This window comes from Drosophila yakuba, chromosome 3L, assembly GCF_016746365.2.
Source record: "Drosophila yakuba strain Tai18E2 chromosome 3L, Prin_Dyak_Tai18E2_2.1, whole genome shotgun sequence".
Lineage (NCBI taxonomy): Eukaryota > Metazoa > Arthropoda > Insecta > Diptera > Drosophilidae > Drosophila > Drosophila yakuba.
The window spans coordinates 13382517-13400838 of NC_052529.2; the positions used below are offsets into that span (position 1 = coordinate 13382517).

The 18322-nt window shown below is 43.0% G+C and overlaps 1 long non-coding RNA gene and 4 other non-coding genes across 5 annotated transcripts; all 5 read left to right on the plus strand.

Annotated features, from left to right (window-relative positions):
- Nucleotides 1-9519: 9519 nt before the first annotated feature.
- Trnap-agg lies at nt 9520-9591 on the plus strand. The gene has a single exon. It is a non-coding gene; the product is annotated as a tRNA-Pro (tRNA).
- Nucleotides 9592-9853: 262 nt separating this feature from the next.
- Nucleotides 9854-9925, plus strand: Trnap-agg. Its single transcript has one exon. It is a non-coding gene; the product is annotated as a tRNA-Pro (tRNA).
- Nucleotides 9926-10624: 699 nt separating this feature from the next.
- Nucleotides 10625-10696, plus strand: Trnap-agg. The gene has a single exon. It is a non-coding gene; the product is annotated as a tRNA-Pro (tRNA).
- A 1742-nt stretch (nt 10697-12438) lies between these two features.
- Nucleotides 12439-12563, plus strand: Trnal-caa. Its single transcript has 2 exons — nt 12439-12476; nt 12519-12563. It is a non-coding gene; the product is annotated as a tRNA-Leu (tRNA).
- A 2016-nt stretch (nt 12564-14579) lies between these two features.
- Nucleotides 14580-16162, plus strand: LOC26534490. Its single transcript, XR_005561160.1, has 2 exons — nt 14580-14806; nt 15275-16162. It is a non-coding gene; the product is annotated as an uncharacterized LOC26534490 (long non-coding RNA).
- Nucleotides 16163-18322: the final 2160 nt, after the last annotated feature.

Sequence of the window (18322 nt, forward strand, 5' to 3'; positions counted from 1 at the left end):
ATTTTCGCCTCCAACTAAACCCCTTAACCGTATCAACAAGTTCCCCAAAAAAAAGGACCACACTCCAAAGCCCCAATTGCGTCCCTGCCCCCCGAAAAAGTTGCACAATTTGTTGTCAGTTTTTCTTGTTATTGCCGTTCAGCCATTTGGGGGGCTTCTGAGCCAAAACTATTTTTGGAACACATCTATTTTTTCAGCTTCCATTTAATCCTTTGAATGTTTTATTGCTTGCGACGAGCGGTGGTAGGGGGGGAGTGGCAAACAAGGATTCTGGGAATATCATAGCAAGTTTAATTTTTTTACGGCGCTGACTGCCAAAATAAACTATTTACACGATAGATACTACGTAATACCCACGCGCATAGTTTCAACAATCGCATAAAGCTGAACAAACAAAAGTGGAAATCTCTAAATAATAAATTTGATACAACGTAACAAATTTTCAATGCGTCGTTTAAAAACTTGTTCACTGTCATGTTTTCCTGGTCCCATTGTTTTGGTATTCGGTATTCGGGATGCCAGGGAATAGAGGGTTATGGAGGGTTTTTGGGTTTGGGGATTTGTTTTTCGGCATACCGAAAATGTCTGGACTTCTGCCGAATTCCGGTTCGCAAGTATTTGGGGATAGGAAATAGTTAGCTTAAAGCGAATGCCCGCTCATTGTCGATATATATTTGTAACTTTAAAACTTTAAAGTACAATGTTGTGAAGGGCGGCCTGAGCTCAACAAGTAGTTGGCATCAATTATGTTCAATCTGGCAAACAGATCTTATCCACTCGCACATATTTGGGGCCGTAATCCCGCGTCCAACTGTTCCGCACATAAATTCCAGTCTCGACTGGCATTACACGTTGTTATCCGCTGCATTTACGTTTTCAGGCGCGATTTTTCCCTGTCGATAATTAAGCTTAAAATATACTCGTCTATGGGATTATGTTTTTAATATTTTATGATTTTTAATGGCACACTTGTTTCACGTGTTCGATGTTGAATATTTAAAGGCCAGAGCAGGAGAGCAGCACGCACATAAAAATAAACCATACTCATTCGGCGTTCGTGTCAAAATATGAAATTCGAAAATATCATCAGTGTTTTTGTGTGGCGCGAAGCATTTTTAAATGCATTTCGTGTCAGCCATCGAATGCTGCGTTGGAAAATCCACACGGCTTAAGGCACTCAAACCAATGCAAAGAGTCTGTTTATTTCCCTGAAATCAGCTGGGGTAAATACAACTATCAAAAAATCAGAGTAATATTCACGCAGCCTGGGTTTTCCGTGCTCGAGAACCCAAATTAAACCCTTGCGATTTCATCAGCTGTCGTCGTCAGGACTTTAATCCCAAACTCGCCCGATGGCCGCCCCAAAAACGTATAATTAAGTTCGTGGAAAATCATGACCCAACCCAATGGAAATTCTGGTCAATCGGTGGCATCATAGCTCAGTCAGTCAATTCTCGAACAGTTGACACAATTTTGCCCCCTTTCTTGCTTTTTGTGTGTTGTATACAAATATTTGAAAAATGTATTTTTAATTGCACAAAGTCAAAAGTTTCGCTAAGCCTTTTTTGGCATAATTACCAACGACAAGGGAATGTCAATAATTGAAGTCTGCTCCTGCTCCTGCTCCTTCTTCTTCTACTCCTTGAGTCCTGGAACAGGTCCTGATTTGAGCTCCTGTTCCTTGACTTCCTGCCTCTGACAGGCACTCCTTGCGGCGACTGTTGATGCATATTCAGCAGGCAGGCAGCAAGGATCCTTGAGTCGAAAATATTACATAATTATTCAGCCAAGGAGACGAAGCCCCAGCTCGCTTCGCTCCTCGGCGTTTTTGGGTGTTTGATGACCCTGTTTATGAATACGTTAGCATTAATTAACTTTGATTTAATTAAACGAGCCACCGAGTCAGGGCCAGACATCAAACCAGTCGGGACCTTGGTCATTTTCCGTGTCAGCCGCCATCTCCTGCCTGCCCCCCCCCCACTTGACATGACTTTGCCATACCCCATCCGCCGGCCTCATCCAGTTTGTTAATCTCTTAACCCGCCGTCGTCGTGGTTTTGGGCTCCTTTTGCGGCTTGGCGCCGCCGATTTCGCACCACCCAAGGCAGCCAACTGGAAGAGCAGTCTCAAAAGACGGAGCGGACCGGAAAGGAGGAACTGAGGAACGGAGGAACGGAGGAGCTGCCACCGCTGACTGCTCTTTTTCCTAACGCTGCAGCTTGGCACTCCTCAAGTGGAAAATCCTTTTCGCCTATTTACGTGGCCTTAACAAGTCAACATGCCGTACATACAGTCCTGGCCAAGGTGGGAGGCTGGGTGTTGTCTTTGAGTTGGCCTGAAAGCGAAATGACTACTTGGTTGCTGCCGCTTTAGCTGGCGCCACCAGTGGGCTTTTGATTAATAAAATTATATGGCATTTAAGAGCTCTGATGCTCTTTCCCTGAATTATGTACACAGAAATATAAGTTTGGTAAAATCACATCAGGCTTAAACTGAAGCAATTAACTAGTAATAATGCAAACAAGACAGTCTTTGAAACCTATTGCAAGCTTTTTCAGATGAAATGATGTAAATATATATTCAAGCAATAAATGTCTTTAATAACATTAACAGGAACTTAATGGAAGAAGAATGTGCCATTTCTTGGATAGATAGTTTGATTAATTCAGGTAAATTTTCTATATAAGTTAATAAACTTAAATTAGGGCTGGTTACAAAAACGATCTTGATTTGAGGCTAGTAATCTTATTTTGCGATTTTCCAGTTTTCGGTTCTAGTTCTCAGCGTCCTACCTCATTTCATATGCGCTTTGATTGTGCTTTCATTTGTTCCATCTGCCTGCGCCTTTGTTTATTTGCGTTAATAAATTAATTAATTGCCTTGCGGCTAGTCAACAACAGAGGCAGCAGCAGCGGCAGCGAGAAAGAACCAAAATAAATAAGCAAAATATTTGCTTTAATTTACAAGCACGGCGAGGGAAAGGGAAAGAGACAGAGGACAGAGGAGGGAAAGAGAGGCAAGGATACACCATTCTGGTGGAGGTGCCATACCATACCATACCATACCATCCTTTGTGGGCCCGTTTTCGTTTCCATTTACAAATTGCATTAGATTAAAGCGCGATAAACGCGAAGCGCGTTCACTTGGCATGATTTCTACTTATTTGCACTTACAAAAAGGCCAAGCAAAGTGGCAAAAGCCCCCGATGCTCGGCTATATTTTCCACACCATGCACATTTTTATGAAACTGGCAACTGGGAACTGGCGGCCATGTAGAACATGCTTAATTAGCAATTAATGAAGCGATAATGAAGCCAAGATAAACGACAAACCAGTCGGCGAACACGATGATGACGCCCAGTGTTGGCACCCTAATCTCGCAGGCATTAAGAATGGAGTTCAAGAAACTAAAGTAAGTGGGTCTTGAAGATGAAAATATGTATGTATTATATACATATATGTAATAAGTATCCTTCGGATGCATAAATAGGGTACACATTTTCAGAAGTTCAAACAAATTCACATTTTGTGCTTACGTTGAAGTAATGTGCTCTACAAACTGACCTTTGCATTAGCTATGTATCTACCTTCCGTTCTGCCCATCTCTGGATCGTCCAGTGGCCTTGGAAAAGAAAAAGGACAAAAGGATGAGGATACGAGAGGATGCCCTGATGCCACTTCAGCTTGGTCACTTCAGATGCTTATCCTATCACAACAATACTCCGCATAGCAGAGGGCAGTATGTTCGGAGTGAATGCGCCTCAAAGAAATGTATTTCTATATATTACTACCAACTTTTATAACATAATGGTTGACAATATCCCTTAATATCTATCATACATTTTATTATTTAAAAGTCGATGAAACATTGAAAAGTGTTTGGCAATTAGTTCCATACTTATTTCCCTCTGGTTAATTATCATCTACACTGACCTTGGCCATCTCTGGATTTGCGAACCTACGCTTGTTTGGCTGCTGTTTATTTTTTGTACTTTTTTCCAGCTATCCTCCTTTAAATTAAAATTTTTGTTTTTTCAGTTGCGAGTGCTCGACGGTCTCCTACTGTCCGGAATACCTCCACCACTCTCCTCACCCAGGATCCATTTTCAAGCGCGCGAAATTGTATCATTTCCTCGGAAAAAAACGTATCTTTTTGGTCCATTTTTTCCTGTGTGTGTTGGTTTTATTTTAAGGCTAATTAGTTTGCCGGTGCCGCTTGGCCTGAAAGTTTGCTGTCACTTGCAGTGGCAAAAGGCGTTGCCAATTAGGTCTTGCTGCTTCTGCGGACAGACAGTTTTGACCTTGGCGCTGTCGATTGGCTTGGGGAGTTTTCGCTTTTTTTTTGTTCGATTTTTTCCCTGTGTGAGCGCGGACTTGGGGCCTCCAAATTAGCTGGAAATTAAAAGCGTGCCGACCCAGAGTTTGGGCCAAGATGTGTGTCAGCTTGCGGCTTATGAAATTCGCATTCAAGTGGGCTTAAATTCTAAAAGCCTGAACTCCTGTAACTCCAGTCCAAGTTTCTTGATTCTGGCATAGAAAATACAGTCAATGTTTAAATAAAACTTAGTATAAGCATGAAGTCCATGTTTAATGCAAGCCAGACTTCCTTGTTTGCATTCCCATATAATCAAAAGCGATAGCCAGCAACATTACCAAGTCAACGGAACCACATCGATCAACTACACCATCTCCACTCCCCAAATTCCCCACTTCAAACTTTACAATGGCTTTGGATATCTGCTGGTTGGGTTGCTTCCTCTTCCTTATGACAGCATTACCCGATCTAATTTTCATGTTGTTTGATAGAAAAGTCTTGTACTGCAGTCGCTACAAGGCTGGAATTTATCACACAGCGCACTGCATCTGCACTCCCTCGACATCCGATGCTGCAGTTTCAGATGCCGATGTTGCATTGGCTGCATTTGCTGCATTTGCTGCCCTGGCTCCGACACTCTTGCCTGCTTAAATATTATCAAAAACGGTGTATCTCGGGGCTAGGAAGCTTCCTGATTCTGTCGGGGCTTGTTGGATCGGCTGGGCATAGCAAACATGCTCACAGTTGTTGCCGCAGGGACGCTTCACTGGCGATCGCAGCAACAGGAAAGGAGATCGCGAGTCCTAGGAGACCACGAACTTGTAAATACCCTGCGGCACTTCAGCTGTTCAAATAATATTTTAGGAAGTTGCAAATATAAGGAGTTATCACAAAGCTAAGGAATAAATCTCGTGCTTATTGTTTATTTTTCAAATTTCTTAATAACACCAAATACTACACAATACTGAGATCTATTATTCGAATGTGTTTTTGTTTTGAGATTCTAGAACAAAGCTTTGTTCAGAACTCTGTACCTACATTAGGTGGCCTTAGGTTAATGGCTCAGTAAAGATACCTTATGATTGGGTATGACAACTGCAACATCCCCAACTGTTGCTGCTGCTGTTGTTGCTGCTGCTGTTGTTGCTGCGGCGCTGTTCGAGATTAAACAATGATTGCATTTTCATTTGCATTTTAAGTCACGGTGCAAGCAAAGCAAAGCAAAGCAAGGCACCAGAAGTCAGAGGGGTCGAGATCTCACTTGGCAAGTGTTGTTGCTGCTCCCAACTGGCAACAGCAGCAGCAACTGCAACAGCAGCAGCAACAGCAACAGCAGCAACTGCAGCAGCAGCAAAATTCACAACAGCAGCAGCTGTTGCGGCGATGGCTTCCCCCATTCAGCGAACAGGTTTGCTTGGCCGAAACTAAACACATGCCGCCAAGATTGAAATGCAAATCAGTTAATGTTTTGGGGCTGCTCAGAAATCCTTGGCGAATAGAGAGGATTGAAAAGTACTATATATTGGTGTATCAGCTAAGTGATTTAACCTAGAGGTTATTTATGATAAACCCATAAATATGCAACCCAATGCATAGTTCCCAAATTTAAATGTACGTTTAATTATATTAAACTTTTAGGGGCATTCTTCGCTTGACGAATGGCTAATACGACCCTTGCTAGCTGATTTTATGTAATTGGCTAAGCCTGCGGCACCAGGCAGTTTTATTTATTTTTGGGCCGACTTCTCGCCTCTGCAATAATTCAAAGGCAAACAAATACCGGACCTTAATGCCTTCGCGGCTGCGGCTCGTAAAAATGAAAATTTGTGCGACAGATTTTTTGCGAGGGACTAATCTTGGACAACAGCTGCTAGGGGTCGTTTGGCCCTCGGCGAGTGTCCTGTGTCCACTCATCTCGATTACGAGGTGTAAATTTACTGACGCACATAAAGCCATTTGGCCGTCCGCTGTTCTCCTTTCTCGGTTCTCGGTTCTCGGCTCCCCAGTTCTCCTAATCCCCGGCAGCTCAAAGTCCAATTCATATATTTACCGCTCCACGAGGGGAGACATTGGCATTATGAGCGTTAAGCCATCCTGGCCATTTTACGCTTCGGCTGGGGGTAAAGCTTTATAAATTTTGATGATATGTGTGAGGATTGCTGCTCATTTGTGCCCGGCTTCGTGGCGCAACGTGTTGCCGCTTAATGTGCGGGATTTGCTGGACTTCGCACTCGATGATTGTGGCAGTGGGTATGGTAGGGTTCTTGAGACCCCAAAAGCAGTTGGTGTCCCAAAAAAAAGCTAAACGATGGCAAAAGTGGAATCCACACAGCTGGACAGTTCGTTTAAGTGCAGTTTTAAATTGTCTAATGAACTAGACATAGGTGTACCATTTTAACATATAAAATACATTCAAATAAAAATAATGATTGCCATTATTTAATCTTTTTAGGCCAATTGTTACTTAATATATTATTCAATTCAAGCTTTATAAATTAAGGTAATGAAATGAGAAACATTTTGTCACAATGAAAGATAACTGTAGAACGTCAAAATAAACATTTTTAAAATTCTTGAATAATTCGCTGAACATGACATAATCGCATTTCACTTTCCCCAGATTCTCGAAGCACTACCTCCACTTCTCCACCGGCTTATTGCGCACAAAGCCACCCATTGAGCCACTCGCAGTGTCTTGGCTCCTCGAAAAAGATTGCAACATTAACACTTACTGCACACGTCCTCGACCAAGCACTGTCCTCCTTCTCCACCTCCTCCTCCGGGGGCAACCTTTGGCCCCTGGCATCACACGTTGCGATGTGTGGCAGCTCCAGCTCCAGCTCCAGCCTCAGCTCCTCCATCATCATTATTATCATCATCATCGGCATCATCAACGCCCGGCGTCATCTGCGGCCTTTATCAATTCACCTTCCTTTGGAGAGCCTCCTCTTCTGGCTGTTTACATAACCAAGGCGGCATGCCACTTTAGTGGGCGTGCCACAAAACGTAAAAGAAAATACTATTAATGCAAAAAATGAGAAAAAAGTGAAAAATTTGTGTTAAAATTAATGCACGACTAGTAGAGAAGGCTGTGCCTTCCCTTCCCCTCCCCACGCTAAGTAAACTGGCCTTTCATCGGCTTTTTGGCCATATATTTCCATTCGCCAGCCACCAATGTCGATCATCGAGCCCGAGATGCTGGTGTAGATTTTTCGAACCCATAATTACCGGGCTGTGTGTGCAAATATGTATATATATAGAAAATTGTTGAGGGCAGGCAGGCGTGCGGAGATCTAGCCACGTTTTCTGGCAGATCCGAGCATGATTTAAAGGGCAGACGACGGCCCAGTCCTGTCTGTTGGCTTTGTTGTTGAAAGTGATTGTACTTTATAGATTGTGAGCCTTTGTTGACTCGCATTCTGCAGCACTGTAGTTGCAGTCTCCTCATTTGCCAACGTTGTGCAACGTGTCGGGCATGTTTGCCTTAGAAGCCGCCACTCTGGTGGCTTTTGGCCACGGGATGCAGAGCTTGGCAGATGCCTCGGGAGGTGGTTGAGTCATGCATGACAGCGGGTAGGAAATTTGGAGGAGGCCAGGTCTTTGGAAAAATTAGTTCGAAATGCAGGTTGGTACCAGAGGAATTTCAGGTAATAAAAGTTTGTATTTTGTTGTAGGTTGGTTACTAGGAACTTACTTTGAAAATGTATATATATTTATTAAAATATATTTTAATAGTCCTACTACAGAACTCCGGCTTCCCGAATCATTTATCCTATTCAGCGACCTGCCTTAGACAAATCCCATGATAAATCCATTAGGTCTGGGCTTGGCATAGACCATTTAAGCATTTAATATATAATTACGTCATCATTATTAAGTCTCTTCTGGCTCTGGGACGGAAATCCCCCAGTGACTTGGACCATTAAAATGCCGCGGAGCTGTCACCTACAGGGCACCGGGATGATCAACATCAACCCTTAAACCAAATGCGCAGTTTCCACCGAATGAAAAGTACACGCTTTTCCATGAAAACGACTCATTGAAGAGTAAAATTGCAATAGAATAAAGCTCTAGAAAACCTAATGAATTCAAATGAGCCAGCGAAGTTCACGGCCCCAAGGCTTTCACTTACTGCGATTGAGGATATCGTGCCGTATTAATTAGGGGAACCACTTGCATCGTTTCTGATGGTCCGCAGTTAAAACAAGGCAGCGCTAAAATCATAACAGCTGTGACGTAACAAATGGCAACAACGGGGGGTTCCAGGGCAGCCCAGAAATCAACCACTTGAAATTCTTTTTTATGCCAGCCAGAATTAAGACATAAAACATTCCCGTGCGGGTTTCCGGCGACCCCGTCAACCCCTAATGAAGCCATCAACTCACGTAACTTGCCACAGTTGCCACCGAAAGTTTCCTCCATCGCTGTTTTGCTGCTTGCGAGTGTGTTTTTGACCATATAAGGATAACGAGAAGAGGCTTTTGATGTTGCCTAAGCATTTTGGCAAATATTTGCCCGGAGATCCAATCCATTCAGGGTGGTTCTCAAGGTACAAATTGAAAGAAAAAGGGCTGCAAAAGACGGAGAAAAATCCGAAAAATCAATGCGGGTCACCCCTGTTAAAATAAAAAGCAACAGCTATCCGTAAAAAAATAAAAGACCAATGCACTTTGTGAGTAGAGACCACAACAAATAATGTTAACGAGCCCGCGGTTCGTGCGATTACAATCAGTGACAGAAGGCAAACCCAACCCCGAAAACGATCTAATCTCCCAGAAACCCAGAGAGATTTGCAAAGTCCAGTCCCTGACCCGTTGGCGGATTTTTTTCAGGGTCCACCACCATATGTCCATAAGCAATCAACGAAAATGTACTTGGGCATATGTTGGATAAAGTGCATTGAGGCAAGGGTTCCTAATAAATCGGCGAGGAGGGTAACACGAGCTATTAACAGTTAATTGAGTACATTTATGGCCAGCTAAAAGCCACTATAAACTGAGTGACAATAGGGGACTTGTGAGCTGGCCATTAATGAGCCCTCCTAAACTTCACATTATACACTAAACCAGTTTAAGTAACAAAACTTTCGCTTTTTAACTTAAGACCACCAAACGTTGCATATCACGTTTTGGGCACAATTAAACTCGAAATCGAATTTCGAACATTCCATTTATAAAAAGTACTTTCGCGGGCGACGTTCAACTGGCTCGTTGGTCTAGGGGTATGATTTCCGCTTAGGGTGCGGGAGGTCCCGGGTTCAAATCCCGGACGAGCCCAAGTGCAGTACATATTTTGCAAGTGTTTAGTTTACTTGTATTTTGATTACCTATTAAATTTTAAATTGCTGTGATCATTATTCAGTTTGATTTTTAGCTAAGTATTTATGTAGGTGTCGGTGTAAATATTAAGGTCACTTTTATATTAAGCCTTTGCTTATGCTTATGCAAATTAGATAATGTTTCAAAATAAACTTGATTATATTGTTTTGGTTTGTTTTCCAAAACTGATAAAGACTAGTTTTGCCTCTGATTTTCAACTGGCTCGTTGGTCTAGGGGTATGATTTCCGCTTAGGGTGCGGGAGGTCCCGGGTTCAAATCCCGGACGAGCCCAAGGAAATAAATATTTTTTAGCGTAATATATTTTACAATAAAAGCTTACTATTTGTTCATAATTTATGAAAGAATACATTAATGTGTATTTGCTATAAAGAATAATATATATAAATAAGTAAGAAAATGCTTAAAGTTCATTTTTTTTTAAATTGCTACAACTTTTTCAAGGCTTGCGCCTTTTTCAAAGTCATCGAGGCTGCAACGATATTCGATCCTTTAAATAATAACAATTACTCGGTTCAGACCAAATTGGTTGAAAGGTAAGCCGAGTCGGCTCGATTACAGTTTCATTCCAGAAGGAGAGAACACAATGCAGTAGACGGATTGTCAGACGGGAGCCACAGAAATTGCAGACTGAAGCATTAAATGCATGTGTCTGTGACTCTTTCAGCTCTCAATGGAATACCGTTGACCTTTGGAAAAGGGTGCGAGATACACTACAAGTTTTCAATTATTTTAAGCCTTTAGGGAAAAATTATGTTAAATGTTAAAAATGTTTTTTAGTTAAAATTTTTTGTTTATGTCAGTATTTGAAAAGTAACCTTGCAATGCAAGTCATTATACAGTAAACCCGTTTGAAGACCAAAGCTATTAGTCCACAGCCACATGCAACTCACATTTTAACCAGTCCAACAGCGAAGATCGAATTTCGAACATTTCTTTGATAAACAGTAGTTTGGCCGCCGATATTCACCTGGCTCGTTGGTCTAGGGGTATGATTTCCGCTTAGGGTGCGGGAGGTCCCGGGTTCAAATCCCGGACGAGCCCAAGATTGTTTACTTTTTTGCTGCTAATTGCGCTACGAAATTGTATGAAATTCTTGTAGTTGGTAGCGCACTTTTCTCCGTGTACAGACTGCCAGTGCCCAGTGCCAGTGGCGAATGAATTTTATGCATTGGAAATTAACACAACAAACTTTTCGGCTTGGCTGACCATGCAGACACCGGCAGACCAAGAGCTCATGGCTGTCATTACCCGAAATCCATTTGCGCCCCCTGGAGCTGGAGGGGTTTTGGCTGGGCCAGATCTCTTTGCATTGTAATAATATAGCACTCAGCCCGGCCCCTTCTCATTCGCCGTGCCATGTATCCGATTGCAGTCCATAACAGCTGGAAGCACGTAAATCTCATTGTTTCGATGCGTTTTGCATGCGTTTGAAGTGTCTGGTTGTCGATTCCGATTTCGATTTCAATGCCGGCGTCTGCCCCAATCCTCTCCCCCCCTCACCCATCTCACATCCCCCTGCCCCAAGAAGCCTGCATTTGATAGCCTGCCTCCGCATGAGGAGTTACTTTTCGTAATCCATATTGAGATATCCAGATACCCATTGTGCAGAAGAGGGCAAGTGCTCGGGTGAATGTTTCAAAAACAAGTCGCACACTAAAATCATCTTTAAATAAGTTTTTTAAGTTAATGCCTGAAGTTTGATTAATAAGTAACGAGAAATGTGTTTATTAATTATTATTATTATTATTATTATTATTATTTTATTTTATTATTATTATTTTATAACAATTGACAACATAAAATGTAAGTATAAATATTAAAAAAGAAAATGTAGAGTAATAGATTATGTTTATTTAGTAAACACTACACTATAAAATGCTGTGATAATTATATACCTTTACCTTTTATACCATTATATACCTTTTTCAATTAATCGGTATTTTCGTATTCGTTCCCTTCAAAGTTTTAACTCTTATATGATGTTTTACTGACGAATATGTACATCACAGCAGATGGCGAGGGGCTGAATAAAGTCTGTGGTTTCAGCACCCGGCGACAAAGAGGAACAACTCGCTTCACTCCTTAGCCGCAGCCAGCGGGCTCTGCAATTGACTTGAACTCGTGGCGCATCAATCGAGTGTGTGTATATTGGGTGCACTGAGAGAAACTAGGGCCAAATATGATGAGGCGATAGACGAAAAATGTTAATGCACAAGAAATACGATTACTCCCTTACCTTAAAGATTTCTTTGTATTTACATTAAACAATTTTGATACTCGTGTTGATATTGGGTTTTAAGTAAATAATAATTTAATAATATAGACCCATATTCTCAATTTCCCTACAGTCTTCTTTTCATGTGCACGAGTTTGTCGAGTGTGGTTTTTTGTTGTTGCTGGGCTGCGGTTTGGGTGATTTTTATGATGAGGCCCCCGGGCAACAGAGGACAAGGCTCGATTCGGTTTTGATTGCCCTGCCGGAAACGGTGCTCAGGTTACGATTTAGCAGCGATTTAGCCGAGCGTGAAATGGCAACTGCAGCACTTAACCACATAGCAACCGGCAACAGTGACACCAGCACAAACACCAGATGCCGCCCAGCTTTTATCACCTTTTTTGGCCGAATGTGTGGATGGCATTTCCATTTTCCATTTCCTATTTCCCATTTCCCCGCATTTGATAATATTTTTGTATATTTTTTGTTGGTTGTCGGTTGCTTATCTAATTGCTGTTCTATAAATAGCCCGCAGTTCAACAGGATAAATTGTCGCCTGATTGCCAATGTCAGGATGGCCGAGCGGTCTAAGGCGCCAGACTCAAGAGCGAAAGTCTCTTACCCTTCGCAGCAGGGTTCGATTGAGCGTTCTGGTCCTCTCTGAGGGCGTGGGTTCGAATCCCACTTCTGACAAATTATTTTTTACAAATTTCACATTTTGCGCAATTTCTAAACAAGTAAGTTGATATGATAGTAATCGAAATACTCAATTACTCCACTTAATTTGATTGAAATTAAATATAACCATTCTCTGCGGAAAATCTAATTTAACGAGCACTTTTGACTAACTTTCAAGTATCAAACATTTACAAAATATCAATTATTAAAAGTGCGGAAATTTAAATATACAAAAGTCGTAAAATATTTCCATACTCATTAGAGCAGCTATTTCCCTCATTCTTTGCTTTAAATAGCCTATTTTGCTCTATTCTTTTGGATTGTATAGACAATTATGTCCGTTTCCCCATTTTATACCATCCCCTCTCCTAAGTAATGGTTCATCCTTGGTCCAAGTGCTCTTCGCCTGATTTAATTCAGCTGTCTTTGGTTATCCCCACTAAGCCTTAAGTCTGCATCTGCACCTCATAAACCCGAGTTGCATTGAATCCCCATCATTCTCCCCCGCAGCATGTCTGCTGGTAATTAGGTTTTCGTTTTTATATATTTCTTTATGGTTTTTCCAACACGTGTTTGGGCCTCCTTCCTCGATTTTCATGCCCTTAATTTCCCCTGCCCGCTGACTGCACTTGAATGCACTTGTCAAAGTTCTGGGCCGTCGCCTACGCTGGTCCGATGCATTTTACTTTCGCAGCCACAGACAACATCGAACAACGGGGAATCCGAACCGTAAGCCACGCGTGCCACAATAGGCAGGCACCACTGTGCCCCTCCGCACTCACCCCCCCGCTGCCTGTCTTTGATGGCCAACTGGAAACTCGATTTAAATCCAGTGCATATGCAAAGTGTCACGTAATTTCAATTACAAAGACAGAGACAGTTTCACTGCGAAGAATTTTCTATGGCAGTTAAAAAATTCCGAGAATTTTAAATCTAATTATAAAATATAATACCTATAAATTAAAATAACTTTTTCAATTATGCCTACGTAGGTGCAACTTTAGGAAGCCTAGAAACCTTAGAAAAGATTATCGTTACCTATATTATTCTATTTTTAATGTATGTTGCATTTTCATAAAAAACATTTAAATATTTTCTCAAGTGTTCCCTCGAGAATGGTAGAGAAAAAAATGTTTTTTCATTCTCCCTCGGCGATAACAAGTTTTATAAACTAAGCCAAGCGACAACGGTGCGTGCCACGCCCCCAGACGCCGCAGCGCCCCCCCGAAAGTCCGGAAAGTGGGCGGCCGAACGCGTGTTGCATGTCAATCGCGGAATGCACTTGTTAAGGGGCAGAGTGGAGAAACCAGGCGGAGGATACAGAAAGAGTGGGAGTTGGGAAGGGGGAAGTGACAAAGCCAACGTCTGACAATGGCCGTGCGGCTTAGTGACCCATAATGCGTTTGCCAAGAGACCAATTGAGTTAGCCCACTTCCTAGGCTTCGTCGTTCCTTTTCCAGTTTTCTCCTTCCTCTGGCCAAGTGCTCCAGCTCCACCAGCTCTTGCCTCCTCCTCAGTGCTAACCCTGTAATCTCCATCTTCAACGTCGCCTACGCGTTCTCTCGTTCTTGCGCTCGACTTTTCCTGTTCCACTTATTGGCCTTGGATCTTGAAGTACCCTTTCGATGGGCATTGGGATTTTTAAAGAAAGTTCAACAGAACTCTACTTCGTAAATATTCGTTAATAGTTTCACAATTCATTCATTCTATCAGCAACTTTAAAACTTAGGAAGCATTTAGCATGTGGTATAAGATTCTTATGTATTCTATATATTTCTTCTCCAATCGCTTGGAATGATCTTTTTTAAGAGGGTATGCCGTACTGCCCATTCGACAAATGCACTTACCTTCTGAATTTTTTGTTTGCCACCTGCAGTTGGCTTCTTTTCATTCTTTTTTGTTCCTAGCGTGAATAATTGGTTGGCGTTACAAATCCGTTTTAAATGTGACTCGTGTTGCTGTTGTTGCTTGGTTAACTGGGCAGGCAAATTGATTTTGTCTCGTTTGAGCCGTTGTTGCTGCTAAGTCCCTTGACATATGGACTTTCATTGACAACGACCGCAGTACAGCAACGGCCATAACCGACATGACCGGCGGCATGTTACCAACGGCCAGCGACCGCAAGCCTTTTGTTCCGCTTCCATCGACCGCCGGACATCGTCGCACGTGTCCGTAGTCGTCGAAAAACATCACAGGGCCAAAAACACCTGCCTCGCACCTCAATTTGAAGGCCATGATACTACAAAGTGGAATAACAGGTGAGAGGAGGTGCTCTGCTGCAGTTCGGGGTATTTAGCGGTTTGCACTGCATCATTAACTTTGATGCGCTGCTGTTGCCGATGTTGTTGCACTTGTCTGTGTTGCCCATGAAGAGAGCTCCTTTTTGCATACGTAGAAACACAATTTCAGCGCCTTTTATATGCAGCACTTTAAAAAGGTACAAAACCGATACCTACTCATCACTATTTTTGCTAATTTTGCTGCCCGGACTTAAACGCCACTCAACTGAATTGTAGCTGTTGCGGTTTGGGTTGATGAACTTTTTGCAAGGTTAAGTAATGGGCGATGGGTTGAAAGTGTCAGTCGACAAGGGTCATCTAGAGCTTTGTGGTTTTAGGAATCCTTCAGCAGGGAGTGAGTTATAGGTTATAAAAGTTCAATTCTATAATTCTTTACTTGCAGTTCGTAACCCACAACATTTTTAAAATCGAGTTTATCTTTTTCAGTATCAGTGCCAAATCCAATTATTTGTTATTTATCCAATTAAACGCAGCCCCATCGATTCACCTAAAACCCTCAGCTATTTCCCCATCCCAGTGAGCAGCCAGCCAAATCACTGACAATTTCATCAATTTGCCAGACACGATTCTGCCATGCCAAAGCATTCGATCGGGGAATGAATCAAAGCCAGCCCGCAATCTTGCCACCAGTTCCAATTTTTGCCTTATCACCCGGCACAAAAGGCGGTTCTCTAATTAGCTGCTGACTGGCTGACTCCCAGACGTCGCCCGACTGGTCATCCCAGATTCCCCGTTTCACCGATTCACAGATTCACCCAATCCCAATCCCCATACCCAATACCCAATCGTCGAAAAACTTTTCAGAGAAGGCGGCGATGGGAAAGGCATGCAATTGGCATGACATTGCCATGTTCCAGCTGTGACAAAGCCCGAAAACCGAATTGAAAGCCAAGGAGTGGGGCTGCAAGCTAGTGCTGATGGAATAGTTCAGCCATGGCGTTGGGATCTGACTCGGAGTTGGAGTCGGAGTCGCCACCGGTGTGGCATGTGGATGCCATGTTGATGCCAGCACGTAATGAGCGCATTACGCACTTCGAGGCGGTCGAGGGGACCGAGCCAGGAGCTGCCCGATAACAAGGCAGCCCTTACAAGCTGCCTTATTTGCCACTTTTGCACAGGGAGAAATACGCATGTGGAAAAGCCAGGAAATACAAAGAAAAGAATAGTATATAGGTCTATAAAACTATACATATTTTTAATGATTTGCTTTTTGTATCCGTAGTTTGTTGCTCATTTAACAAACTGCGTTTACATTCTATGTGCTTTAGTAAGAAAAGATTTTCTGCTTAAAATATAGATTAACTACATCCTTAATTTGCGAGTGCAGCACTCCGCCGTCCGAATGCCTTGTTATCCTTGCCACATTATCGCCTCAGCCGAATACCTGGCGCATCTTGAGTGTGCAACATTGTTACAATCAAGTCCAAGTCCCTGTCTATTACCCTCACTTTTTCGCCTTGTTGCGGCGTCTCGCTGGCGATTGTTGTTGTGCACGCTCCGCTTTTCAGCCTGCGGTGAGGCTAAGGACAATGCCCCTCCTCACCTCTTTCTTCATGGGAAGGAGGGGGCAGGGGGGGGGGAGCTGCCACTGCTGCAACTGCTGCAGCCGCCCTCGTTCCACTTACGCGTGTGTGTGCTCAAGTAGCGAAAGGCCCCGGGCAAGAAAATCAAGCGGTGCAACATTTGTTTTTTTCCATTTGGCGGTGGTACTCACGAACAGGGTATCACAATTATTTCAGACACATCAGTTAACATACGCCTGCGAAATGAAATGTAAATTCATTTAAACTTAATAATATTTAAGTAATTCATTTTTGAGAAAGAAACTTACAGTATTTATAATAACAAGACAATTTGTCAGATTTAAATGACTTTCAAGTTGTTAAGCTTAAATTCAGCTTATTATACAACGAATTCTAAACCCTTTATTTGAATGCTTTAAAGGGTATTCTATGGTTCCCTAGACCACCTGTTACTCACTTTTTTTTCCTATTGGATCCCCGGCGAATGGCGAAGACCTCTTTTGCTACTTCAAGTCGGCTAGTTTGGCGCTCTGCCAGCTTCCAGGGAAGGAGGTAGGAACATACACATGTCGGGGGATTTTTTCGAGTCGGCGGAGGAGGCCAATGTGTTGCACCAGTTTTAAGGCCACGACGCACAGCTGAGCTGCATTTTGCAACATGTTTCGGTGTCCCGAATGCAATGCCATGCCTCAAGCCGCAATTCCCCCTTCCCCCACCTGCGTTCCCCTTCACCGATCTGGTTTTCAGTTTTCGGATTGCGGTCTCTCGGAGTCTCGAAATCTCGAAATCTTGAAATCCGTCGCTTGGCGCTTGACTCTTGTTGCAGGTGTGCTTCACACGACTTGTCAGTGTCAGCGCCAATTTTTTCATATGTTCCGCGCTCTATTTCTTTGAGTTTTGTGGCATGGACAAAGCAAAGCAGGCATTTTTTCTATGTTTGTGAAAATATTTTTGGGTTGAACATTGATGGAGCTCCCAGGAATTCGCGTGGCCGGGATGTGGGGCAACAGGGAAATTATAAAAGTATTTGGAGAGCATATATTATAACCAAAACAGGCAAAACTTTACAGATCAAATGCGCCCCTCTTAGTGTACCAATGATACCAAAACTCTAAAGCTATGATTGGGCAAAGATCAGAAATGCTCTCTAGTATGTTTTCCCTCACTGCCAAGGGCCTTGACCCCTAACCTTTGCTACACACCCCTGCTGCCCTTCTGAGGTCACCGACCCTCGACGAACAAGTGTCGTTGCACACATGACACGAGATCGCTTGGCCCTTTTTTTTCCAACTCGATCTGCATGTGTATGAAGAGTCAGGCGGCCAATTAACTAAACTGCGCCTAATTGAATACTTAATCGAGCTTGAAACTGCAGCTAAGAAGGCGGCACACTCATCAAGTGGCAGGCAGCTAGCTGCCTTAATTAGCTGCACTCTCACAGTCAAAAGTCGAAAGTTCCGCGCTCATAAATTGATGTAATTTGACAAAACAGAAAACAAAAAACGAGGGAAAAAATCGCACATAATTTCTAATGTGAGATAAAAATCGCAAAATCAAAGGCTGGAGCAGCGCTTCCTGAAGAACCGAGTCTATTAATTTGAAATGGCCCGAGATAAATTACTAAACGACTGTCGCTTACGTGTGATCCATCCATCAATGCCATCATTAAGCCAAACATTTGACAGAGCGGCAATGGAACGGCCACAGGATTGGAGCCACTGGGTCTAACTTCCTCCCTCAGCCCCCTTTCCATATCGCTGCCTACTTCGAGTTGTAGTATATCTTTTCCCTTTCGCAATTCCCCAGCTTGAACGGCAAAGTTCCCAATCTCAATCCCAGCCCCGGACAACAGCTCACTTCTGGTTTGGCTGAGCTCAGCTCCGGAGACCCCACAGTCGGTCTTTCAGCGCTTGTCGGGATCTCAGAATCGAAGGCGACGTCTTCGTCTACG